General features: G+C 47.3%; 1 protein-coding gene and 1 long non-coding RNA gene across 3 annotated transcripts in view; one reads left to right on the top strand and one right to left on the bottom strand.

Annotated features, from left to right (window-relative positions):
• LOC146860023 (uncharacterized) lies at window positions 1–27924 on the bottom strand. Its single transcript, XR_014978763.1, has 3 exons — window positions 27840–27924; window positions 499–580; window positions 1–95 (listed from the first exon to the last, which is right to left on the bottom strand). It is a non-coding gene; the product is annotated as an uncharacterized LOC146860023 (long non-coding RNA).
• LOC146860022 (uncharacterized) overlaps window positions 2889–27924 on the top strand; it is a 269057-nt gene continuing 244021 nt past the window's right edge. For both annotated transcript variants that reach the window (XR_014978762.1, XM_085643785.1), the window contains exon 1: window positions 2889–3066. The gene's annotated coding sequence lies outside the window, so the exon portion shown is untranslated. The remainder of the gene's footprint in view (window positions 3067–27924) is intronic.

The raw sequence follows: 27924 nt of genomic DNA, 5'->3' as shown, positions 1-27924 counted from the left end.
TTTCCGAAGCAACAAATCAAACTTTATTAAAATGAACACAGGAATGAAATGAAGACACATTGCGGCTCCCCTCGGGCCAATCCGAATGTCACAGCCTGCAAGACAAAAATCATGATGAGAAGGTGTGTCCTGCACACATCAAAGGAAGGAGAGAGAGCGAAGGAGAGAGAGGAAGAGAGGGAGAGAGAGAGAGGAAGAGAGGAAGAGAGAGAGAGGAAGAGAGAGAGAGAGACGAAGAGAGTGGGAGAGAGAGAGAGAGAGAGATAGAGGAAGAGGGGGAGAGAGAGAGAAGAAGAGAGGGGGAGAGAGAGAGAGGAAGAGAGGGGGAGAGAGAGAGAGAGGAGAGAGAGGAAGAGAGAGAGAGCGAGAGAGAGAGAGAGAGAGAGAGAGAGAGAGAGAGAGAGAGAGAGAGGAAGAGAGTGGGAGAAAGCGAGAGAGAAGAAGAGAGAGAGAGAGAGAGAGAGCGCCGCCCCTGCGCACCCAGGCCACACTGCTCACCTGCTGCCACTGGTGTGTTTCCAACCACTTGCCGGCATGTAGTGCAGTCCATTAGGTCACACATCTGAGACAGACCCGTCATCTGAAACAGAGTCCAGATACATGTTTGGTACAGTACACACAATCGCACAAGATAACATCGCCTGCCCGCCCATGCACACCCAGATTAAGGCACCCTAGCCCCTCCCGCCTCCCATCGGAGCATGCCCGCCCATGCACACCCAGGCCACACTGCTCACCTTCCGCCACCGGCGTGCAGACAGGAGGTCCCACCAAGTGCCGCTGCAGGCCACACACCTGGGGCCCGCGGACATGGCACACTCCACACCATGCCGTCCCGCTCCACAGGCCACCAGCTCTCCTGTTTGGTGCTGGGTCTTTATTACTCCATGACAGAGGACATACCAGGGCACCCGGCCTCATTGCAGGATGCACACCCACTCAGCCCAATAGGTGCCACCAACTATGTGATCCCGGAAGCGATGCCACGTGGCGGTAGGCCCGCGCTGCCTGCTGGCTCTGGCCTACATTGCGGTCCAGCAGGCCACACAAAACCTGAACTGTCTGGACCGCCGGGACGGGGCATCATCGCAGGCTGCACACCCGCTTAGCAGCTTAAAGTGCCACTGACGCAGTGCACCCAAAGTCACCGTCCCGTGGTGGGGTGCCTGTGCCCGCTGCAATGCTCCAGGTGCCACTAACCCTGTGCAACCCCAGTTATCGCCACGTGGAGGCAGGCCCGTGGCGGCCGCAAGGCCTCGGGTGCCACTAACCCTGTGCAACCCCAGTCAGCGCCACGTGGTGGCAGGCCCGTGACGGCCGCAAGGCCTCGGGTGCCACTAATCCTGTGCACAACAACTCATGGGCCCTTTACGATTGAGAACCGTGGAGTGCCGGTCATCCAGTCACCACCGGCAGAAAGGAACGTGATGTCGACGGGCCCTTATGTTGGCGGAGTCACATGGCCTGTGACGCCTGTGCCGGATGGTTGTGGTGTGCGTGCAAACCTGCCCTTAGGGAGTGGCTGTGACATGCTGACAACTGGACCAGTGACCTGCACACCACCAGCGAGTACGCCTGCGATGGGTAGCAATGAGGGCCCCCCCTCGGAGCGTAAGAGGAGTGGTCTGGCCTGCCGTATGCCGGACCAGCGCAGGGCTTGCAACAATGACATGTGGGATCTGGGCGTGGTTCAGTCCATGTCCGGACATGGAAGTGACTGATGCGTGTGTCCCTGTTGTAGTGTTCACGGGACCCGGTTCACAACATGCTATATAGCACCGTCTCAAATGGCATCACAGAGGATGAGCATCATTGACGAAAGGGACATCACTGTCCCTACATTTATCCACACATTCATACATGAATGATGTAAAACATAACACAGCAGTGCATCACTGGATGTTTATTGCACATCCAGTGCAGAGCTGGAGCGGTACAGAGCAATGCCGAGCACACTACACAATATGGGCCCGTGGAGGGCCAGCCAGAGTCCATCCGGGCATGACAAGTCTTGCGGAAGAGGTAGGGTACAGTCTGCAGTGTGGTCGCCGTGTCATTGGTCATCAAACAGGATATGGCAGTCCATGTCGCTGTCCAAGGTGAGTGCATCGGAGAGTCTCGGGGGTCAGTGGATGGTCATGAGGCCATGTGCGGCACCAAGCAGGAACAGGCCAGGTGGCAGAAATTAATGCTAGTGCCTCCGGAGGAGGGTTGTCGGCCGCACTGTATGGCAGTGGCAAATCAGGTGCCGGAGTGGATATGCCTGCCACACTGTGGGGCATCCATCTGACACGCTACACTGGAATCAGTGGCGGCGGCGCTTTATTCAATGCATCTGAGAAAAAGGAGTTATGGAGATTTGAGGGGCGCTGTTAAAGGGTGGCGCTGAGGGAATCCGTGGTGGAGGTGGTCATAGGGGGGCGCAACAAACACTGTCACAACGGACGCCCCCAGCCCTAAGCCGGCCCTGGGGACACACTGCCACTCAGGGTGCTGCCCATGCCTGGTAATGGGGCCCAGTGTCTGTGCTCCCCCCGGTCAGGCCGCTGAGATGTGCCACTGTGGCTGACTGTCCATGTTTATTAGTTCGGTTTGAAGTGTAGTTCCCAACGCACTTTCGTTGGTGTTTATTAAGAGTCAGTTTGGCCGCACAGGTGCAGTGTGGTTGCAGGTTGGCTCTGCAGTGTGCCTTCCTCGCTGCTGCAGTACAGTGGTTACGCGTTGCACAGCTTTGGACCGGATGACACTGTGTGTTGCTCCCTGGTTTGCAGCGTGGTGCTGACTCGCTCCCCCTCCCCACTCCCTGACAGTTGGGCACCTTTCGCAATCTGCTCGCTATCAGCAGCCTCCCGCCCGGCTTGTTGTCGCTTCATTAGTTACCATAGCAGCCCCGTAAGCTGCAGATCTCTGAAATGGGGACAGCGAGAGACGGCCGCCTGCAGCCGGGACTCTAGCGGAGCGACAAGTGCTGCTTGCGGTCGGGTTCGGGCGGTGAGGGGCCTTTCAAGAGCGCCCGGCTCGCGGACACCCACCAGCAAGGTGACAAGGGGACGCGGCTCAAAGGAGGTAAGCGGGTGGGCTCAGCGAGTGCGACCGAGCAGAATGCAGCGCTCCCGCGGCAAGCCGACAGTTTCTCAGTACTCCCCAGTGCTTGAAATGGGAAAATATAACCGCAGGCACTCGGTACCAGAGTACCTGCTTGTTTCTGAGAAGTGCCGGTACTCTCCAATTAAAAGTATTGCATTTCTCTTGAGAAGTGCCGGTACTCTCCCTCTCAAAATAAAAAAGTGCCGGTACTCCGTACTGGACAGTACCGGCCCATTTAAAGCACTGGACTACTCCCTCATCACAAACAGACCTGTCTCTCGGCCTATAAGTGACAAGTCTTTGATTAACGGTCATAGGGAGCGAGCTCGGGCTCTGCCCCCACAGATCTGCTGCAGACGCGGTATCATTTCATTGACAGTTATTCGCTGCTCTCTTGTGCAATATCGGACTCGATCCCAGAGTCGCGGTCGCTCTGCTAAATCGATCTCTCGCTGAAGTGTCACCGAGAGGCCAAGTAATGAATGATCACTTCGTCTGTGCTCCTTCTTGAGCGGAGTTGATGCGTGCTAGTAGGCTGCCAGAAAAACGGTAGCTGCAGTGAAGGACTTCCCTTTTAGAGTTCTCTGTGGTACTGAGTATCATTAACTTGGAGCAGAGTCTCAACAGCCATTATTTATAGCGCTTAGTACATGTAGAAGTGTGGTATGAACCGCTATATTATAAGACATTATTATTTTTAATACTACTACTACTGCCCCTACTGTCAATATTACTCTTCAGTGAACTCAAGCCACTGGTGCAGAGGAAAGAATCTCGCACAGGACCAACGAGGTCCTTTTATTTTAGGTATACTAGTGATCAGCTACTGAAGGTGTGGCCTAGTGCGATGCTTCATTTATTCCTAAACAAATCAGTGCAGAGGTCTAAACCTTAACTGCAGAGCCCGCCCCGGGCGCCGCCAAGTACCAATGCAGCTAGTCTTGGTTCCACCGCATGTCCTTCTCCCACCACCCTATTTCTTAATGGTTCTTATCTTGGCGACTTTCGACCTTTCTCGCATATTCCTCTTCCTGTGTTTTCCCTTATCTACCTTTCTCTTTCTTCCTCTGGGCCAAGTCTGGATCTCAGAAATTAGTACCAGGGCTCACCACCTGCAAGCACCGGCACAAATTAAGCACTGCTCCTTGTTGGCTCTGGAACTAGGATGTTCCTGTTCTCTTACCAGTCTCCCCACGTTTTATGTGTGCGCTCCCTGAAAAATCCCTTTCTTTCCCTGTGGCTTTGTAACCGCCGTGTACCACGACACCCGGTCCCAGATTTACAAACACTTCACGCCAGGGTTTGCATTACTTTTGTCGCTCAAACCCGGCACAAGATGTTGTGGTTGTACTTCATTTCCAAATCCTGCTTTGCGTTGGAAAGTTGGCCAAAAGAACACAGAGTATCACTATGGACTACTTTGCATCAAGGAGGCGTTTCATGGGTGGTGTATGGCTATTCCCATCGAACCGCCTTCGGGTTTGGACGCAAATCACAATCTACTAACATTTATAGAAAGAGATTTGCACCAAAAACGTAAAACTCCTTGAGGCAGGTGTAACGGTGAAGCAAGTTTTAAAACTCTCCACATTTTTCAAACTTTTCATGTGGGATTGATTAATTGATTGAAACCATTAATAGAGCGCAAACAGCTACTTAAAAAAAAAGTGTGTGTTCTGACGCTTATAAGGATAAAATATCTAGAGAGCCCTCTTGGGCCAGAAGGAAGAAAACATGATGAAGATGCAGAATGCAGAAAACGAAAGATTTGGTCTATCCAAAATGTAGCCATTTGACTAAAAACTATGCATCAACAGGAATGTTTTAAGTTATTTCCTGAAAATCAGCAGCAAGGGTTGAGAACAGAGTTCAAGCGGCAAGGAGCTCCATGCTCTGGAAGTGACTGCCCCATGGTGGAAGTGACTGCTCCATGGTGGAAGTGACTGCCCCATGGTGGAAGTGACTGCCCCATGGTGGAAGTGACTGCTTCATAGTGGAAGTGACTGCTCCATGGTGGAAATGACTGCTCCATGGTGGAAGTGACTGCTCCATGGTGGAAGTGACTGCTCCATGGTGGAAGTGACTGCTCCATGGTCATGCCAGTGAGCAGCCGCCTTGTCTTTATTTCCTAACTCTAGGAGTTTTAACTAGACAAGTGTATCTGGCACTTAGATCCCGGTTTGGTGTATACTAAGAGGAGAGATGACATATAGGTATCCTGTCTTGTGTTGTAGCTGGCCTTATGCCACCGGCATAAGGCCTTGCAGTAGCATATTTTGTGAACTGAGAGCCAATGCAATGTTTCTAAATGCTGGTCGACGGACGAGTCTCTTCTTAATCCCAGGATTACCCTGGCTGCAGCGCTTTGGAGTACCAGCAAGCGTTGGATAAGATGTTTGGGTAGTTACAATAATCCATTCTTGGAATAATAAGTGCTTTTACCAAATCCTTTCTGGCAGCCGAAGGAATAAAAGGGAGGATTTTCCTAATTATAAATAAGAGGCAGAAATCAATGCAACAGATGGTTTTAATGTGCTCTGTATAATTTAGTTCATTTTCTTTCATCCCCCCCAAGGTTACAAGCATTGGATGAGGGAAATGGCAACGTTCCCAACGCAAAGTCCCAACTGTAGAGCACACATGCAAAGTGGAAAAAGTATTAAAGTATATTTTTTGTACTCGAAAGGCCCACTTACGGCGCAAAACCTACTCTTGGCAGAAGGCTCACACCCTTCTACTATTATGCAAGGGTGTGTGCACTGGAGCAAGACAGCCAAACGTGCTCCGGCTCCGGCGGAGAGAAAAACGACATTTTCAGTCTGAAGTTTAGTTAGTCTTGACCTGATGATGGACGACAGACACAGTAATGTCTGCAAATGATTACAACAGTCCAAATATATGCTCAATAAGCATTTCAGCAAAGTATGTACTATCCGCCAATGCTGTGTTCTCTAACAACTCCTTGAACTTGGCATTAAAACTCTGTAAAAGACTGCAAGGGCCACACATGGAAGGAGCTTATACATTGGTCTTTGAAAGAAGAGACTGAATGTCAGCTCCAAATATAGCCCATTCCTGTGCTTAACAACCAAACCCAATCTACTTTAAAAAAAAACAACCCATGCAATGGACGCTCTCTCCCCATCCTTTTAATTAATATGTTGTCCTGTTTTTTAAAGTCAAGTCACTAATATTCTCTCCAGTTTTGACCAGTGGTGCATCACCATGTGTGCCACCATTTGCATTAATATTACAGGCGCAGGACATAGGGCTGGATGTTAAAAAAAAAAAAGAAATTCTGGGGGCCATATGTAGGTAGGGACACATTTACCACTTCATAAATACCGAATTTTACCGATTCGGTATTTATGAAGTGGTAAATGATATGTAGGTAATTGGTCGGTAAATATTACCGAATCGGAATAATTCGGTAATTACCGAATCGGTATTTACCGATTCGGTAATGAGGCATACCTTCCCATTGATGGGAAGGTATGCCTCATTACCGAATCGGTAAATACCGATTCGGTAATGGGGGGAACACATGCAAGGGTGGCAGGGTGTCACATTGACACCCTGTTGCACCCCCGAAACGGCCATGTGTGCACATGTGGCACACATACATGCCCGAAGGGCATGTATGTCTGCCACATTGCACACTTGTAGGCGCTATGAAATGCATTTCACCATCCATACTTTATTTACCACCAACTATTAGTTGGTGGTAAATACCGACTCCAAACATCACCCACACACTCCCCCTACATCTCATTTCTGTATTCGGAATTTACCGAATCGGTAAAATTACCGATTCGGTAATTTTACCGATTCGGTAAATTCCGAATACAGAAATTGTCCCCCTACATACCAAAAGCCAAAATACCGGTCGGTAACGGTATAATTACCGAAAATCGGCCGTTACCGACCGGTATTTGGCTTCCTACATGAGGCCCTGGGTGTTTTATATAGCAGTTGGACCCAAAGGTGTCAGAGCGCTTTACATGAGCGCCAGTTGCGTTACAGACCAACACGTTCAATGTTGTTAGGAACGAGGAGATTCATTGTTTCCCAGAATCACAGGCTGTTGAGTTCCCTGGCTAGACTCGAACCCGGCTCCCCAGCTCCGAGGTTGTCTGCGCTAGCCGTTAGGCCACATCCTCTCCTCAATTAACCTTTCACATGTTCTTACTCTGCATTGTTCATCGCTATGGGCCATGCATTTTGTTGTAAGCATAGCAGACTGATCCTGTTTAATGCAAACTCACGCTTATCAAAAATAAATGCTTTGAACTGATGTTCTTATAAAATACAATATATTTGAGGAACAGGCCTGACTGACTGCTAGGCCGATCGCTCTTGCCAAACACAAAAGCGTAGCACCAAGCTGAATTGGTGAAGGTGGAATCAGAACACACTTTTTGATTCTCATTCGAGGAATCAAGGTTGCCAGTTCCATCGGTAAATTAGAAGGTTTGTGAACTCTGAAATCCTTTTTCTTACATACTAAACGCATCTTGCAATTCATAAAGTTTTTTCTCAGTCACTGAATGTTTTTAGAAATGTGAATTCAATGTTTGAGGGTGTGTTTTAAGAGTCCCTTTCAAATACATATTTGGTACCATATGTATCAATGGTTTGGAACTACAAGCCTTCCGTCAAAACATTGAAAAGTTACCAACTCCTGAGTTGGGATAGTAACCCGTTCCCAAGGGGACCGACCCCCTTCACCTTTGTGAGTGTAAAACAACTGTATTGCATAGTAGATAGTGGTCCTTGGGCCCACTGTCAACTCTCAAACAAACATTTAAAAAAAAAAGAAAAACTTTTTATAAACACAGCATTGTTTCCTTTATGGAAACAGGGTTGCATTTAGGATTTTTTTCCCTGTGTTTAAAGGTGGTCACATACATAGAGGTGTGCTGACCCAAGCAGGCCACTATCCATTCGATGGCCACCAATTGAAGTGAGTCGTAATTTACGACCGATCTCATGAATAATAATGAGGAAGGTCCCAGAAAGTTGGTACACACATTGCGACCAATTTTTCTAACACCCTTTTAGTGCATCCTGCCCTCTGTCCTTTAATGAGAGTCCTGAGAGGTACATTGCCATTAGTGTGTAGGTATTTCCTGCATTGCAGTCAAGCTGCCTGTCAGCCATTTGTTTTCTGGGATGAATGCCATGGCAGAATTTCCTTGGCAAGCACCTGAGTAGGAATGCTTGCAGGGTCATGCTCTGTATTATGTATTGTTATCATTTCACATGCACTAACAGCCACCGCTCGTGGAATTATAGATGAAATACTGGCAAAAATGTAATGAGCAAGTTTCTGTATACAGCTCAGTGAAGTTAGAGAGGAAAAAATTGCAAAAAATGTAAATGGAAAGTTTCTGTATACAGCTCTGTGAGGGCGCAGGAGGAAGTTCTGTATGTCTGTTGAATTTTTCCACTCAGCACACATGACAATCACACATGTGCACTTCGGATTTTCTTTGGTATGGGGAAGGGGTTCTGTGATGTGAAAGTTCATGAGTCTGACTACCATTAGCTTGCCGGGCTGTGCAAAACTGCTGACAGTGGAGGCAACAAAAAACTAGTGTGGCATATATGCCTTTTTTACTTGTTGTTGTCTGCCAAGGTGAGTTGGCTACCGACATCTCCTGTGTTTTAAATTGGTCTATCAATCATCGCGACCAGGTCTTTCACTCCATTCAGGTGGGGCATGGATGATACATGTGTGTAACCCATGCGTGTGGAGCAGGCATTACTTGGAGTGCGTTACCTATGTCTGTGGCCACACATGAATCCTTTTTAATTTCCTGCACTGGAGTGGAACCTAAGATGGAGGGTTAGAGAGAGTTGCAAACAGCAATGTGAATTACAGGCTTCTACCCAGTTATTCTGAGGTCCATTTAAATGGAACAGACAAGAGGACGTTAAGTATGCGAGACAGAGGGTCCCATTGTAGTGGAGGGAATCCCTTTGTTCCCTTCCTTCTTCGTTCTTTCACAGCAATGTTACCCCCACTAGGTTCAGTGGTGGTTAAGAGGGGAAGCCTCTCTCTATTTTATGCCTTGGATTTAAGTCTACCTGACTCCCAACCCTGCATCATCCTGCTGACACTGAGGCAAACTCTGTGGTTGAACCAGTCTGGAAAGAATATGCATATGGCAGGAACAGCCTTTAACGGGTCCCATGGTAAACAAAAACTGTGTCTGCAAACTTAGAATGGGGCTGAATCAGCCACTGTTAGAGCTGCCAGGCTTACGATGGTCTTCCCGCAAACTTTTTGCTGTCATCTTTCCTATTTCTTGCTGATCTCGTTTTTGATGGCCTTAGGTGTATTCACACTACCACTGCTAACCAGTGTTAGAATGCCTATGTTCTCTCTTCTCAACATGGTAGAATTGGCTTACAACCAACTGACATATTTAATTTACTTATAAGTCTCTTGTAAAGTGGTACTACCTGCGATCCAGGCCTGTAAATTAAATGCTACTAGTGGGCTCGCAGCACTTAAGTAGTCCTTTAAACATGTCTCAGCCCTGCCCTTGCAGACTGTGTGTGTATTTATAAACTGCCATTTTGACCTAGCAAAATAAACATTTTACGAGGACCAAACCTGCCTTTTTAATACATATGTCACCCCGAAGGTAGACCCTGAACAGCCCGGAGGGCAGGATGCAATGTATCTAAAAAGTTTGACATGTCCTGGTATTGAAAAACTCTTACATTTGTTTTTCACTATTGCAAGGCCTACCTCAGGATAACATTGGAGTTGCCTTATTCTGTGTAGTAAGCAGTCACTTACACATGGAACCAGGTAACCAGGACATGTTTGGTGTCTTTTGAATTGTATTGAAAAATCCTCTTTTATGCTAAAGTTGGATTTTATAGTACTGTTTTGAAAATGCCACTTTTAGAAAGTTTGTTTTTTCCTGCCTGAGCCAGTTAGTGCCTGTAGCCTGTGTCTGGGTCACATGGCTGTGTTTAGCTGACAGGCGGGCTTTGTGTATACCTCCTAGATAGCCACACATAATAGAGAGCATGGGTGTGCCTGGATGTGCCATCACTGGGAGGGCAGAGCTGGGCACAGCCATACATACAGTTGAATAGGCTGTGTCCTGCCTTCACACAAAGGGCTGCATACCCCCTGTAGTTAGTCTAGAGCCCAACCAGGAAAAGCAGGAAGCTTGTGGATTTTGAATGGAAACCTCTTGAAGAAACCTCTAGAAGCTTCTCCACTTCAAAGGAAAGCCCAGGCATAAATATTGGAACTCAGGCACAGGGGCGTAACAAAGGTCCCCGCATCCCCCTCAGTGCGTGGGGGGCCCCAAGCTCCAGGGGCCCACTCAGCACTGCACTTCGGCCGGGGAGCACCTGATAGAGTTCCGCCACTGCTCAGGCACCAACTCTCCAGTACACTTCTGGACCTGCGAATATTCTGCCAGGAAAATGGAGTGCTTTGCTGCTGAATTGACTGCTACTCTGCTAGACTTCTGCTCTGAAGGACTGCTGCCTTGCTGACTGTTGCCCTTTTGCCTGGGTGAGAATGACTGGACCTGCACCTGTTGAATGCAGGACCCCAGACTGACTGCAAGGGCTAGTTTGCTGGCCTCCTGACTAGTGCCTCAAGAACAGAAGGCTCCAACAACCTTGAACATAACACCTGGACTCTGCCATCTGTGAGTCCTACCTTGCCAAATGGTGCCACCCAAGTCCTGTACCTTTAGAAGTGGGCCTCAAGATGCTCTGCCAGCCCATCTGTGGACCCAGCAAAATCGATGCATCCACTCTGCTGCGCGCCTCAATCCCAAGCAGAACAGGTGCATTGCCTCTGCTGTGAGGTTTCTCTCAGTCCAAGTACTCTGCACGATCCCACAACCCATATTGGTACTGCCACTGTGAGAAGCTTTCCTGGCGCAGGCCCTCATATTGCAATTCTTTTGTAGACAGCAGCCTCGATGAGGATGCAGGTCTCACATCACAGCCTCGCAGCACCTCACAACCTATGCATTGCCTCGACTGCAACGCATCCCTAATGTCGCACTTCCCATTGCAAGCCCTCATGGACAGGATCATCAACGACAATGCAGGACCTCCCATCACAGTTCTGCAACTCCTCAGAACAATACATCACCTTGGCTCTGCAATGCATCCTTGATGCAGGACTTCGCAATGCTCTGCAACCAGGACTAAGGTTCTCTTTTTGAGGGGGTCTTACTGTGTCCCTGTAGCCGGCTCGTGCTCTTTTGCGGTTAGCCTGAACTTATGACTTTGTACCGGTCTGGTGTGATCAGATTTTCACAGTAGGCGCTTTGTGCTGTTTGACACTATTTTCACTGAAATCTGAATATCGCATATCTCTGGTTCTACTGAATGTATTTTTGTTATTTTGGTCTTGTTTTATTGATCAAATATTCATCTATTTTCCTAAATCTGGTGTGGGATCCTTTTTTTGTCTGTTTTCACTGTGTTACTGTTTGAAGTGATGCATAAATACTTTACACATTGCCTCTAAGTTAAGCCTGGCTGCTCTGTGCCAAGCTACCATGAGACTGAGTCCAGGTTAATTTTGGATTTGCGGAAAAGTAGGTTGCACACCGCTCGTCACACCAGCAAGTTGCCCCAAAGGACTGTGGGAAATGTAGTGGCGACGGCGGGTACGCCTATGCCACAAAATGTAAATAGAACAGTATGTGTATGCGTTAGCCATCCCTGGACACGTGTTTCGAGGTAGTTGCCTCTCGTCAGCAGGGAGCAGGTCAATGTAAAGGGGTGCCGCGTGGACTGCCAAATGTAATTAAAAGCAGGTCAAGTACCTCTCCTGGTGCGCAGGTGCAGACTCAAGGCTCGTCAGCCCGTTAGCTTAAGGAAGCCGTTTAAATTGAGGAAAAGTAGGTCGCACACCGCTCGTCACACCAGCAAGTTGCCCCAAAGGACTGTGGGAAATGTAGTGGCGACGGCGGGTACGCCTATGCCACAAAATGTAAATAGAACAGTATGTGTATGCGTTAGCCATCCCTGGACACGTGTTTCGAGGTAGTTGCCTCTCGTCAGCAGGGAGCAGGTCAATGTAAAGGGGTGCCGCGTGGACTGCCAAATGTAATTAAAAGCAGGTCAAGTACCTCTCCTGGCGCGCAGGTGCAGACTCAAGGCTCGTCAGCCCGTTAGCTTAAGGAAGCCGTTTAAATTGAGGAAAAGTAGGTCGCACACCGCTCGTCACACCAGCAAGTTGCCCCAAAGGACTGTGGGAAATGTAGTGGCGACGGCGGGTACGCCTATGCCACAAAATGTAAATAGAACAGTATGTGTATGCGTTAGCCATCCCTGGACACATGTTTCGAGGTAGTTGCCTCTCGTCAGCAGGGAGCAGGTCAATGTAAAGGGGTGCCGCGTGGACTGCCAAATGTAATTAAAAGCAGGTCAAGTACCTCTCCTGGCGCGCAGGTGCAGACTCAAGGCTCGTCAGCCCGTTAGCTTAAGGAAGCCGTTTAAATTGAGGAAAAGTAGGTCGCACACCGCTCGTCACACCAGCAAGTTGCCCCAAAGGACTGTGGGAAATGTAGTTGCGACGGCGGGTACGCCTATGCCACAAAATGTAAATAGAACAGTATGTGTATGCGTTAGCCATCCCTGGACACGTGTTTCGAGGTAGTTGCCTCTCGTCAGCAGGGAGCAGGTCAATGTAAAGGGGTGCCGCGTGGACTGCCAAATGTAATTAAAACAGGTCAAGTACCTCTCCTGGCGCGCAGGTGCAGACTCAAGGCTCGTCAGCCCGTTAGCTTAAGGAAGCCGTTTAAATTGAGGAAAAGTAGGTCGCACTTTTGGATTTGCTTGTAACTTCACACTGACAAGGACTGTGGTTTCTGCTTGAGTAGGGTTTTATTTCCCTCAACCATGTACTGGTAATGAAGAATTCTTTAATATGGTTTTCATTATTTCAAGGCCTACCTTGCCCATAAGATAACATTTAGAGTTACCTTATTCCATTTAATGAGCTGTAACGTCCACATGGGAACAGGTAACCAGGGCATATTTTTTTTTTGGAATTGTAATGAAAAATCCTTATGACTTTGAAAATTACACTTTTAGAAAGTTGGCATTTTCCTGCATTAGCCAGTTAGTGCCTGTAGACTGTAAGATTGGGTCACATGACTGGGTGTAGCTGACAGTTGGGCTTTGTGTATTCCTCCTAGACAGCCACACACAATAGAGAGCTTAGGTGTGCCTGGATAGGCCATCACTGGCAGTATGGGATGGGGGAACTGGGCACAGCCCTACTTACTCCTGAATATGCTGGGTCCTACCTTCACATAAAGGGTGTATACCCCCTGTAGTTAGTCTGCAGCCAAGCCAGGGAAGGTATGAAGCCAGTGGACTTCAAAGGGAAACCTATAGAAGCTTCTCCCACTTCAAATGAAGGCCCAGGTATAAATATTGGACCTCAGACACCAGCTCTCAAGTACACTTCTGGACCTGTATGTATACATTATGGCAGGAAGGTTTCCTGCCACAGATGACATACACCTAGAAGTTTCGGGTGCTAAAGAACTGTGAATTCATCTTTAGTCTCATCTAACAAACCAGAGTGCCGGAGAAGGAGCTGAACCAAGAAGGAAGCCATCCTCAACTGCTGAAGGGGCATCGACCAACACCTTGAAATCACTGCTGCGCCCCAGGGTGGCTTCTAGCTTTCTTTGAGTGGTATGATTGCGTCTGGGCCCAAAAACGATCAAACTAAGTAATTGTTACCAGATTACAAGCAACAGCACTCGAGTGCGACGTATTCATGACAGCACTGGTGCTGCCTAGGCTTACGTGTCCAGGAGTGCACATACATATGCCAACTGCATCAATGTTGGTTAGCTAGGCTGGGGCAAAGTGAAGGACTCAGTGACCCCTTATAACATTCTGCAGGGGATCTCCATCATTTGGCGTTACGTCACTGGAGCTGTGTGCACCATAGCTGTAGTGACGTAGGGTTGTGCGAGGACGCACACCACCCTCAGTGGTGATGTTTCACAGTTTCGCTCCGGCATCTGCAGGACAAGGCAGCAATACAGCTGAAAGGACACAAAGGTACTGCGCAAGTGTGCAACAATAATTAAGGAGGCGGGTACATCACTTGGGGCTACATTTAACCCCTTAGAATGGGGTTAACCATGCTAACTGGTATTCCCCATGTGCTTTACCCAAAAGATCCCACAGAAGGATTAATGTCTGGCTCACACTGAACTACCACTTGACACCTGCCCTAGAGGAACAGTTTAGTTTGCCTTTCAAACCAGTAATTTTTTTTACCTGTAATACCAGTGTAGCAGCTGAAGTCCCCCCTGGTGATTATGTACAGTACTGTGTTGTGCTGTGCTGGATGAAAAGTATGTTATCTTTTATATGTTGAAGCCCTTGTTTGTCATTGACTCTGTGATGGGTATTGGATGGCATATTGAGTTCCGAGTCTTCACCCACACACCCCATACCTGTACCTTGGCCTTGGACTCTGAGAGTCAAGTAATAAAGGGGTGTACTCTGCACTCAGTGTTGGGCTCAATTGTAGGGTAAAGCCCCAGGACACAAGTAGTAAAAGACTCTGATTGCTACAATCTGAGCCTAGTAACCCCCGTCTGCTCTAAGACACCCCAAAAAGTTTTCAAAAGCCCGTAATACCAAAATATTTCAATTGCTCGGCATTTTAACCGTTTGCAATTATTGCCTGTTTCTCCCATGCGCGCCGTCATTATGGAAATAAAAGTAAATATGTACCCCACATGCTGTGGCAAAACCATGAGGAAGGACGTTTGCTTTTTTGTTGTCCAAGGGCACCCCTATCGGGGGCAGGGGCGGAGGGTGCTACGTGTAAAACAAAAAACATGCCTGCTGGCCCCCCATGGCGGAATGGTTGGCTTTGTTTTTGCAGCTGGCCTGGTGATTGACTTTAAATATTGCCACCTGTTGCTGCAGGGTCAGGGACTCCCCCCACCCCAGCAGTTTAGCAGCTGACCCTCCAAACCCGGAAATCTGCTCTATGACGGTCTGATGCACGGTGCAAAGCAAAGTATTTATAGTCTACAAACTAGAAAGCCAATCATTGGAGGGAGATTTTGCAACTTTCAGAGTAAATGATGTATTAAAACTATCTGAAAATTAGGTGAACTGCCTTGACTTTCACGTATTGCTAGGGGTGATCACTGTTTAGAACAAGGTGAAGGTGATGAGAGGAAAATGGAGAATGAGAGTAGAACTCAGTGCTTAATATGTTAAATAAAATAGGCCTAAAGGAATTACCCGACAGCGGCTATCGAGTAGAACGAAGGCTTCTTGTTAGGAGATATTACGTGGAAGAACCACGCGCTCCTATCTTGTGGATGGTGCAAAGAACTGCGCCCCTTTAGTGCTTTGAACCCCACAGTGACATAAGGGGACAAGCAGATCACTAACAAGTGGAGCCAGATAGAATGATAGCGCTCAATATTAGAGGTTATCTACGAGGTATAAAGAAATAAGGCGAAGATTGTGTCTATTGGACTCCAATATAGGATTTCCTCTCGACTTTTAATACAAAACCGAAGTCAACAAAAAATCTCTTTATGAGGATTTCTAAACAATGAGGAAACAAGAGATAGAGAAAACCCTATGAATCGATTTGTCTTGAAAAAGATGGGAGTATTTTTATAAAAACCATCGAAACGCGTCGACGCTACTCAGATGACATAATCTCTAAGGGAACATGGTCTTGGTATTTTACAAATAGAAGTTTAACCAGACCATTCTTTCACTGATTCCGATGATATGTTTTTGTAAAAGACTAATTTAGGAGTCTGAAATTGTGTTTTCTCTTGTATATGTGTTTGTACTTTTTATGTTTATGTAAAGGTGCAATATATGTTGAAGGGATTTTATGGAGCGTATTAATGTATTTTCTTGGATCAATTTAATGGTCTTTTTATGTGATTTTATTAAAGAAATATTTTGTACTACTTAAGTTGATGTGTTAGATGTTTTAAAAGTATTTCTGTGATATTTTATTCTATGAATGCTATATTTGCTTTGTTTGCGGTTATAGTGTATATGTTTTTTAGGTTATTACAAAGGGAATTTGCTTATAACTTAAATAAAACAGTACCAGGGCCCTCGTCAGGAGGCCACTTCCGCTTGCACACATTGCTCCTGCCTGTGTTGCCAGTGACACTAAAAACACAACTAGTCACCATCACACTTCTATAAGTGTGATCATTCAGATTATTGAACTGCATGGGTCAGGCGAGCCAGTCCCTAGGATGTGTGCACTTTTAATGAAACATTATGTTTCTTATCATAGTTTCACTTTCATCAAAAGAAATATTTCCAATGTCTCTGAAAATTCAGTAACTTCATGCATTTATTAATTCATCCGTTAATGTCAACGCTTCCGACCCGGGAGCCCAATCCTTAGGACTACTTGGATGTCTGCGGAATTGGTAAAAGCTGCCTGTGGATAAAGGCACCAAACCCCTGAGGAAGGGTTGATACTTGACCCGAAATGCATTGGGTATCATGAAAAGCGTTTTGTGTCTATACTATAATGGAATTTGGAATCAACGTTCTATGATTTAAAGGATGAATTAATAAATGCATGAAGTTACTGAATTTTCAGAGACATTGGAAATATTTCTTTTGATGAAAGTGAAACTATGATAAGAAACATAATGTTTCATTAAAAGTGCACACATCCTAGGGACTGGCTCGCCTGACCCATGCAGTACAGTATTACGTAGGGCACTGACAGACACAGTGTAACAGATGGAGTAGCACACCACGAACTAGTAGAAGTTTGTTATTATTGTTGAAAATTGGAGTGCACTGAGAAATAAAACTGTGATAAATTAGATTATGCCAGGCCCCCAAAGCTATAAGAATGGCTTGGGCAGCAGCTATTAGCCATTTATAATTAAGGCTCCCTGTTTTCCGTTTTTACTGGTTTTTACAGCTAAAGACAGACAGAAAACATTTATTTTCTTGTCTGTATTTATTTTTAAATGTGGATAAAAACATAAATTGGGTTGCTTTTTGAGTAATTCTAAATAGTGTCTGCTATGACTGCTGGGCTAATAGCTGTGTGGATTGATAGAAAAGTGGGCTAAAAAAGGAAGGGATTTTAGTAAAGAGGCTTTAACAGCAGTAGATATGCACAAGGTTGATACTGAAATTTGCATAATTTCTTATAAGTGCATTGATTTATTGTCTGTGGGTGTTTACAGCATTGAATCCTAGTGGGCATTCAAGCAGAAGTGCATATTTACTGATTACAAATTTGAAAATATACTAATTTCAGCTTCATTTTTCCATAAAACCCAAAATAAATCTGGATAAATACAGATAAAATTAACAAAAAATATATATGGATAAATATAGATGGAAATGTCAAAAAAATAAATACCATAAAACCGGGAGCCCTATTTATAATGCATATTCAATTAATAAAGGACTGTTCTTGTGCTCATCTTCAAATTGGCTAAACAGTACCATTATGTGGCAGATATAACAAGTGCTGGTGATGATAATTAAGTGCTGGTGCCGTGCAGCAGAAACCACCGGCTCAAATTAAACACTGGACATACCACTGCTCTGGTCACCTTCTCCACGGTAGCAGGTCTAGTCTGAAAACTAAAACCTGTCCTAGTACAAGAGATCATCAAATCAGCCACTCTGGTGGCGCTTTGTTTCGTTCATCTCCCGAGTCCTTTCCCAGCCTTCACTGACTACGTCACATCCTGCTGCTCCAGCCACAGCAGCACAAGTGGGCACTCGCCCTCGGGCATCTGTTGGGCTCAGTGTAAAGTGGTCACTACACGTTCTTGTCCTCACTGTTAGGGCACAGTCAGCCTCACCCCAAACTCCCCCAGAATGGTCCAGCAGCGGTCCTGCGTGATTCTGATGAACAAGAAACCCGCGGAAACCAGCTTAGGTAATCTTTTCTTGTTGAACCGGTTTTCTCAAATCTTTCACTTTGAATGGAATTCACGAGGCCGACAAAACTAACCCTGTGACTATCGTTCTTGGCGAACATTCTTATAAAACGTGTGCTTCCTCGCCTAACCCTGGACTTTTATCTTGATTCCGGTGCGATTTTTCCACTGCCACCCCCTGCGTTTTTAGGTCTCACGCCTAGCGATGCACTGCGCAGCACTGCTCGCCCAGTGAGAGTCCTTTTGACCGGGGTTTCAAAACATAGCCTGGATTCGCACATGCTCGTGCGTGTGCTTTTCCTTATGGCTTCCACTATTGGGCTTTGATTGCGTGTTTTTTTTAAACAGAGCACGCAATAGGCCAAAGGCGGGTGCATTGCTCCGCCCATGGCCTATTGGTGTCTGTTACGCGCACCAAAGCCCATGTGGTTTCAATTAGCGTGCCCCGACACGGGCGCGATAATTGAAAACATATGGCTCGCTGTGGCGCGCGCACCACTCGCGGGCGTGTTTTTTTTTTTACATTTCACTGCCGCTTGTTTTTCCATTTGTCAGCGCGCTTGTTTATTTAATTATTTTACCCCCAAATTGCTTTCACCGCGCTTGTATCTTCTATCTGTCCCTCCCAAAGCAATCTTTTTTCAGCTTTCCCAGCGCTTGTTACACATACACTAGGGCATATGTGGTTTACGCGTTTAATCAGTCCAGCTCTCCCATGCTATTTGTGCCTTGGGTGCTGTTTTATGTGCTACTATGCTTTTTGGTTACTTTTATTTCCCTTTTGGATTATCGTGGCCTTTTGCTTTCTGCTCTTAATGTTGCTATTCTTTGTTCCTGGTGGAATGTCAATGCAAAGCTTTCTGCGACTCCGGACGCATGACAACCCCATCTTCACCTGTTTATGTCCACCTAACCCCTCCTACTATATCTCCTGTGGTTTCCTACATTTTGAGATCGTGGATTGTTAGATTTTTTGATTTTGGCTATCTCATGATATTTATTCAATTTATCTGAGTCACACAAGAGAGGGCGCTATACGCATGGTTCCCCACTCCTGTGACTTACTGTGTTCGCGTTGATGTCGGGCGCGCAAAGCTCTATGTGACTCCGATCGCATGATTACCCCAGCTTCTTCACTTGTCTATGGCCACCTAACCCCTCCTACCATATCTTTTGGGGTTTCAAGATTCTTGAGATTTTTCATTAATGAATATTTTTTGTGATTTTGGCTACCCCTTCCCAGATATTCAATTTACCTAAGCTAAAATAGGCAGGGCGCTATACGTAGGGTTCCTCCCTCCTGTGACATACTTTGTTTATGTCAGCCGAATTTTTATAATGTCCTTTTTTCACGCTCACAGTATTCTCTATTAATGTGTTGACAGACACATTTTGTTTGTGTATGTGGGCATCGGGCATCAATGTCTTTAGTTACTAATAAGGCTTGCTAAGTTGTTTCAAAGGAGGCATGGGCCCTACGCCTTGGCGTCGATCACAGCAACGACATTCTAATAAGCTGCGGCTTCTCTTTACTCTGTGCCTATATATTCGGATGTGCATTACCGGGCCCATTGTTTCCGACCCGTTTCCTGTTAAGACGTGCAGTTGTTACTACTTGGTAAGCGATGCGTACTTTCTCCTGTCATTATTTTGGCTTAATCGCTCACTCAGGCGGCCCGTAACCCGGGACTATGTCTGCTTTGCTTCTGCTTTTATATGATATTTATTCTTGTGCGGTGCACGTTATTTCATTGTACATTGTGTGGCCGGTAAATACGGTTTGCTTCCACTTTGTAGATACTGTCTATCGATGTTGGGTCATATTTATTATCTTTTTATTTTGGGGGTGACATACTTACGGGTGAGGTGCACGTTCAATGAATGTGTATCAGGCGGTACGCGACTCGTGAAGTAACGTTGTATGACTGATGACATTCTTTCATGTGGAGTTATTCTTACTCATTTTTTTGTTGTTGTATCATGCAAATGGCTAAGGTGGGCCTCACGCAGTAGGTGGGCTTGCACTTAAGGTGCAGGTCTATCTAATGTATAACATGTGGCCCATAATATGTGATTGCGTTTTTATTACTCCACCTTTCCATATTGGTAGGTCACGTGCATTCTGATTATCATGCCGCTTCTAATGGTGGACTGCTTTTTTAATTTATTTCACTTACTGGTGGCCTTATCTAGTTGGTGGGTTTCCAAATACGTTTGGTGTATTCATTTTATAACTCTATCCACATTGTTTGCATATTGTTGTTTTCTCAGCATTATACGACTGAGCATCATGACGTTTTTATGCTCTTTGGTTTATTGATTAGTATGGCAGCTTACAATTGAAAGACTCCACGGGGGTTCGGACCTGGCCTATTTTCTTGACTCATTCTCTTTGGGTCCACTACGTTAACGTGTTTCGCCAGGGATTTGACCCACCCCCTTTTTCAATGCCGCTTTCACACTCCTGTTTTCTTCCACATGCAGGAATTCTCCTCAGGCTATCAAACCCGCGGCCCTAATATGAGGCCATGACATTTCAACAGTCCCGAGCTTTGGTTATGACGATTTGCGTACTCAACTCCAACACAGATGCCATAACCTTATTTTAAGAGGCCCGTGATCTCATTGGATTTCCTATTCGAAGTTTATTCTAAGTAGGTATGTCATATCAGGAAGGATTCTGCTCACCTCCCCCTTACTTGATCATCAGGTGAGTTTTAGGTTACTCACCCTCTCTATAGTTTGTGTGTCCTTCTTCCTTTCCTTTTGTCCTTTGACTTTCGTTATTCTATCTATCTTTTTGTCGTATTTCGACACCGTACGCGGTGTTATGCGTAACATAGATATGGTGCGGCCCCCAGTTGTTGCGCCCGCTTTGTTTGTTTTATGTTTCTGATTCTTCTAAGCAGCAGTTTGCTCTAAATATTTGGCTGTTCGCAGAGTTTAGAGCGCTCCGACATATGGCACTGCCTCCACACTGGACACCTTCTCAACATTAAAAGATTCGTAAGATAGATTAGTAGGGCCAGAAAGAGGGGATTCAAACTTTGCATTGAAATATGCTTTTAGTAACACACAATCTGTAAACTTTAGGTAGCTATTTATACGAACTGCGATCTAGTCACCTCTTTGCTTTCCAAAATCACAGTGGTGATAACCCTGCAGAGACTGCCTCTTACCTCACACGTATAAGCCTTACTGGTGCCTCTAGCGAAGCCTGAAGGAGGAGGGGAAGCAGCTTCTTAGGTGATATGGCGCCAGACCTGCCCATGTACACCCTGTAGACCATGGCGCAGACCTGCCCATGTACACCCTGTAGACCATGGCGCAGACCTGCCCATGTACACCCTGTAGACCATGGCGCAGACCTGCCCATGTACACCCTGTAGACCATGGCGCCAGACCTGCCCATGTACACCCTGTAGACCATGGCGCAGACCTGCCCATGTACACCCTGTAGACCATGGCGCAGACCTGCCCATGTACACCCTGTAGACCATGGCGCAGACCTGCCCATGTACACCCTGTAGACCATGGCAGTTAAGATGGAGGAATGCGGATTAACATGCAAGTACTGTGGTAATGCCAGAGTGCGTAATACATACCCAGATCAGTTTGTGTGTAAGGCTTCCCTCAAGGTCCTTTTTTTATTTCTTCACCATATTTATAGCAGCTTCGCAGCTCTCCATTGCTTCTCCTCATGACATAGATAATGCAACCTCTCTGTTTTAAAAGCTTACTAGTGGCCTGAACCTAAGCTTTTCATAAGCAGTCGATCAGGCACTAGGCTTGGTGAGTATCCACCAAATATTTGGCAGTGCTTAAAGAAAATCTTAATAGCCTTGCACAGGTGTTAAATTTACTATGCATCTGTTGTGACCAATCAGAAACCTGCTTTCTCACTCCCAAACCTCCAACGAAAGAACCCAAATGATGATGTCTTGGGGCAAAAAATGCTGGGGGTGTGATGAACGCTGTCTCACATTTTGTCCTGCCCAGCCACATATTGTGTAAGATCGTCAAAGAAGTTACAAAATCTGTCTATTCTGTACACATTTTCGAGAAGGGCAAACACTGATTACCATGGCTACTCACAATATTCCTGGGGGCGTCTTCTAGTCTTAAGAACTGGACAAGCAATACAAAAGTGTCACCAGGTTTGATTGTGTCAGAACTGCTGACAATGTGGCAGCTTTTGCCTGTTAATTCTGAAATCGTTGTTTAATAAAATTGTGATCCTTGTTTGATCATTTTGTGATGCCTGTAGGAGTCCTCATTAAATAAACCCATTAATCACTAAGTAAATGCTGTTTTCTCAATCCAACCCGAAAATGATCCCGAATAATAGGAAGAATACACCACCGTGCGCAGCCCCACAATATGACACTGGCATGCACGGCGCAATTTGGCCATATTTGCACCTGTGAACCAGACATCCAAACTTTTTATTCCTTATTATTGTTAATATTTCTAAAGAGACAGATGATTTACAGTTTATCTCACAGCACAGGTGGAAATGAGAATTCTCTGTTGGATAGCGGAGATGCACATTTGCAGAATTGTTGGTAGTCTTTTGCTACATGTCTTGTTTACTTTGCACCTGGTTACCACCTGCTTTACATTTGGTGATTCATTTCATGTGCAACACACCCATCCAGTGGCTATTCACTAATTATGAATACTTTGACAACGATTTTCAAATGACTATTTAGATAGAAATCATTATTTCGAAATCGGTATTTCGTGTTCGTGATGTAAGAAGTGAATGGGTATAAAATTTGGTTCACTGTGCTACAATACCCAAAGCCATGGTTTTCAGGACATGTGATCGATTGTTAACCAGTTTACAACTGATACTGAATCACAAAACGTTCGTACACAGGGCCCAAAATGTAAGCTATGTTTACTCTTGTACATAAATCATGACTGTTTCCTTATTCGTGTTCAAATGGGAACCATGTGTAATGCCTTCATACAGTTAGGTGACCACAGGGCACAAGTCCTAAAAAAAGAAGTGGGGGGACGCTGTCACCGGAAGTGACGAGAAGTGGGGGGACGCTGTCACCGGAAGTGACGTCACAACAGGAATCTCATGGGTATTCATATGCCTTTAGATGAAAGGTGGTCTGCACCCTACCTCGCGGAGGCTGCGTTTAATCCCCCCCCCCCCCGCAGTGAATGCAGGTACACAGACGTTCTGAATAAGCTCTGATCTCGCTCCAGAGAGGCCAAAGAGTGAAGTCCAGCTTTTGGGCAGGGGGGACGGCATCCACCCGTTAAAACCTGGTAAAATAAGTGGGGGGACGCCGTCCACCCGCGTGGTACCCCGACTCGAGCCCTGGGTGACCAACCGTCCGTGAATTTCACAGACCGCCCGTTATTTGGGCCTCATGTCTATTGTCCGTAAGGATTTCTTTCACGGACGCCCTTTGTCCGTAATTCTGCACATTCAGTGAGCTATCCCCCTGCAAACAGCCTGAGAGTTGTGTAACTTTCAGTACAGGGCCCAGCTCGCGCTCCTGCTGTGATCAGTGGCCTGCAACAGCCCCTCCCCAACCTGGCACAGATTGCTATCGGCCCATTATCATTCTGTATGTCGGCCTAATTATCACAAAAAGAATTATAATGTGCAGTCACAAGCTGACCTCTTTTCACTAGTAAGTTCACTCCACATGATACCCTGTGCAGACTCCAGCATGCAGCCATTATTTAGTATGTTGTTTTCTCCCCACAACAATCGGAATCTTTTAGAGGAGTCACTTTCTGACTGTGAGCCAGAGGGTGACCTCACAAAACAATATTCAATAATCACAGACAGTATTTGCCCTGCTTGGCTTTCATCTGTGAGATGGGACAACCCAGTGCAGTAACCATATGAATAAATTATGATGATATGAAATACCACAAAAATACCCGCACAGTTGCTCAGAGCTGCATGCATACCAAACAAGCACTTGCAATGTAATAGGTCTGGCATTATTAAAGTTTGAGCTATTGGCATTGCTAAATAATGCAACACCAATAGCTCAAACTTTAATAATGCAAGACTTATTGCATTGCAAATGCTTGTTTTTCTACCCTGCAGATGGTACAGCCTCCTCCCGCTTCCCTTACCTGGAATTTCAAAAAGTACTAAAAATGGCTCTTCCGATTCCCACAAATTCCCTGACACATATGACCCAAAAAAATGATAGGTAAGCGGGGCTGCATCTACATACAGTCTCTGTACTACAATGAAGGGGTGTGCGCAGCAGTGTTTGAAGATCGAATCCCACTGAGACAGACTCGATCTTCTGTGATCGGAGGTTAATACATTGGGTGCTGTTCCAATACCTAATATTGAGGTAAGTGGGTCCCATGCCGTGGAGAGCCTTGTGTGCGTGGGTGAGGAGTCTGAACGTGATCCTCTTGCTAATGGGGAGCCAGTGCAGGTCTTTCAGCTGGGGGTAGATGTGGCTGAAGCGGGGGGTGTCCAGGATAAGTCGTGCCGAGGCGTTCTGTATGCGCTGGAGTATTTTTTGTAGTTTGGCTGTGGTTCCAGCGTAGAGGGTGTTTCCGTAGTCCAGACGGCTGGTGACGAGGGCCTGGGTGACCGACTTCCTGGTGTCGGTGGGGATCCACCGGAAGATCTTTCGGAGCATGCGCAGGGTGTTGAAGCAGGATGACGAGATGGCGTTGACTTGCTTGGTCATCGTGAGGGAGGAGTCCAGGATGAAGCCCAGGTTGCGAGCATGGTCCGTTGGCTTGGGTGCGGAGCCCAGGGCCGGGGGCCACCAGGAGTCGTCCCAGGTGGAGGGGGATGCTCCCAGGATGAGAACTTCCGTCTTCTCTGAGTTCAGTTTCAGCCGGCTGTGCTACATCCATTCCGCGACGTCTCTCATTCCTTCCTGGAGGTTGGTTCTGGCGGTGGTGCGGTAGTTGGTGAGGGAGAAGATCAGCTGGGTGTCGTCGGCGTAGGAGATGATTTTGACGTTGAAGAGGGTGGGGTTGAGAGAAGATCCTTGCGGGACGCCGCAGATAACTTCGGTGGCCATGGGCCGGAACGGGGGGAGGCGGACTCTCTGTGTTCTGCCGGCGAGGAACGAGATGATCCATTCCAAGGCCTTACCTTGGATTCCGATGTTGCTGAGGCGCTGTATTAGGGTGCGGTGGCAAACGGTGTCGAAGGCTGCTGAGAGGTCCAGGAGGATGAGGGCCGCTGTCTCCCCTTTGTCGAGCAGGGACCTGCTGTCGTCGGTGGCTGCTATGAGGGCGGTCTCGGTGCTGTGGTTTGCTCGGAAGCCGGACTGCGAGGGGTCGAGGGATCCGTTGGTCTCGAGGAAGGCGGAGAGTTGCTTGTTGACGGTCTTCTCGATGACCTTGGCCGAAAAAGTGAGGAGAGAGATGTGGCGGAAGTTCTTGAGGTCCGTGGGGTCCGCGGTGAGTTTCTTCAGGAGGGCGCTGAGCTCGGCGTGTTTCCAGCTCTCCGGGAAGGTGGTGACTGCGAAGGAGCTGTTGATGATGTCCCGGAGTTGGGGTGCGATGATGGAGTCGGCTTTGTTGAAGATGTGGTGTGGGCAGGGGTCTGTTGGTGAGTCGGAGTGGGTGGTGTTCATCGTGTGGCTGATGTCTTCGGTGCTGACCGTGGTCCAGATGCGGAGGGTGGTGGTGGGGGGCGCCTGGTCGGTGGTAGGGTGCGTGGTCTGTGCACCAAAGCTGTTGTGTATGTCTGCGATCTTACGGTGGAAGAACGAGGCGAGTGAGTCACAGAGGTCCTGCGAGGGTGTGATGTCGTTGTTGCAGGCGCTGGGGCTGGAGAGCTCTTTGACGATGCTGAAGAGTTCCTTGCTGTTGTGGGAGTTGTTGTCCAAGCGTTCTTTGAATGCGGTCCTTTTGGTGGTACGGATCAGCAGGTGGTGTTTGCGGGTGGCGTTCGAGGGCTGTCATGTTTTCAGTTGTCTGTTCATGACGCCAGGCTTTCTCGAGGGTGCGGCAGGTTTTCTTGGAGAATATGAGGTCGTAGGTGAACCAAGGGGCTTTCCTGCTGCCGTGTCTGCTGGGGGGGTTCTTCAGTGGTGCGAGGGCGTCGGCGCAGTTTGTGAGCCACTGCGTGAGGTTGCGGGCTGCTTCGTTGGGGTCCGTTGTGATGGTAGGGGGGTTCTGGCTGAGGGAGGTGGTGAGCTGGTCAGCGGTGATCTTGCTCCATCTTATGCGGGGAACCTGTTGAGGGTGGTGGTGGGTCGTGGTTCTCCTGAAGTTGAAGTGGACGCAGCTGTGGTCTCTCCAGTGTAGTTCGGTGGAGTGGCTGACGGAGATGTGCTTGCTGGAGGTGAAGATGGGGTCAAGCGTGAGGCCGGCATAGTGGATGGGGGTGTTCACCAGCTGCTTGAGTCCGAGGTTGGCAAGGTTGTCCAGCAGGGTGGCGGAGTTGCTGTCGTTGTTGTTCTCCAGGTGGAAGTTGAGGTCTCCTAGGAGGATGTAGTCTGAGGAGGTGAGGGCGTGCGGGCTGACGAGGTCTGCAATGGCTTCGCTGAATTGTGTGCGTGGTCCTGGGGGTCTGTATACAAGGGTACCTCTGAGGGTGGTTTTGGGGTCGGTGTGTATCTGGAAGTGAAGGTGTTCGGCGGCGGGGAAGGAGTCATTGGAGTTGGTCGTGATTCGGATAGTGTCTCTGTGGACGATGGCGATGCCTCCTCCGGTTTGGTTGACGCGGTCTTTCCGGGCGATTTTGTAGCCATCCGGGATGGCTATGGCGATGTCGGGAGCAGAGGAGGCATTCATCCATGTTTCTGTGAGGAAGGCGACGTCTGGTGAACATCTTTTATGTAAAGCACTTTGTAATGGTAATACTGCAGTATGAAGCGTTGTCTATGAATAACGTTTTGATTATCTGTGTGTGATCCTGGACAAATCGGTTTATATCCCTGTACTTTGGTTCCCTTTGTGGCAAAAGTTGGGAGCTCTTAGAAACAAACTGAACAACAGTTTGGGATATCTTGAAATGTGTATTTGTGCAACCATGCAAAATCCCAGTTCAGAGGCATGTGTGCACTTCAGGGCTATCGAAGGCCCCTCTGCACGCACCTTTTATATTTCTCTCTGTCACACCTTTGATGCAATCTACATGGCATGGGTATTGTGTAACAGAAGTTCTATATGTGCGTTATGTTGTGTTAATGTCTTACTAAATAAGGTCGTCCTGACCTGTGTGGGGCACTCGGGCAGAACCAGAAAGGCTGGCCTGACCGCTCGCTGTGTGAGCCGGGTTTCTTGCCCTTTGTGTGGCTGTTTAATGGTCTGCTGCCCGGTCTTTACTGCTGATTTCTACGATATCAAACAAGCATTGCCTGCAGAAAGCACAGATCCAGGCAGTCTTACAAACCTTGCAAAACACCTATACAGCGTGTCTTCATAAGTTCAAAACTACTTCGATTTGCAAATATGGGACTCTTATTAGCTATCTGGTTCGCCATGGTGCCATTTTTATTTCGTAACCCGGGCCTGTTTTGTTTCTCAATCTGACCCGCTTGGTAAATGTGTTTTAGCCGCTGATCCCTCTTGAAGCGCTCTGATGGGGCACAGGGCCGGGTTCACTATAAATAAAACCGCAAATAAACAGAAATGTAAGGATGAGGGCGCCCAGAATCAAGCCAGGGTACGCCAGGTCCTCGAGCTGAGAGAGACTGACTGGGTGAGGAAACCGACCCCTCCCCTCGCCCTCCGCGCTTTAGTCTACACGTACGTAAATGCTCTGCTTCGCATCCCGTGACCGGAGGGTGAGTCGAGTTTCCTTTGTTGCCCGGAATTCAATTGTTCGCCACGTACCTTCCATTCCAGCCCCACGCCTGGGAATTGTTGGCGAGTCCAGGCATGTTGGAGTCGGAAATGTGGATAGAACTGCTGGTTGCTA

This window comes from Triturus cristatus, chromosome 3_1, assembly GCF_964204655.1.
Source record: "Triturus cristatus chromosome 3_1, aTriCri1.1, whole genome shotgun sequence".
Lineage (NCBI taxonomy): Eukaryota > Metazoa > Chordata > Amphibia > Caudata > Salamandridae > Triturus > Triturus cristatus.
The sequence above is the reverse complement of the archived record's forward strand: the minus strand, read 5'-3'. Positions and strand labels throughout refer to the sequence as shown.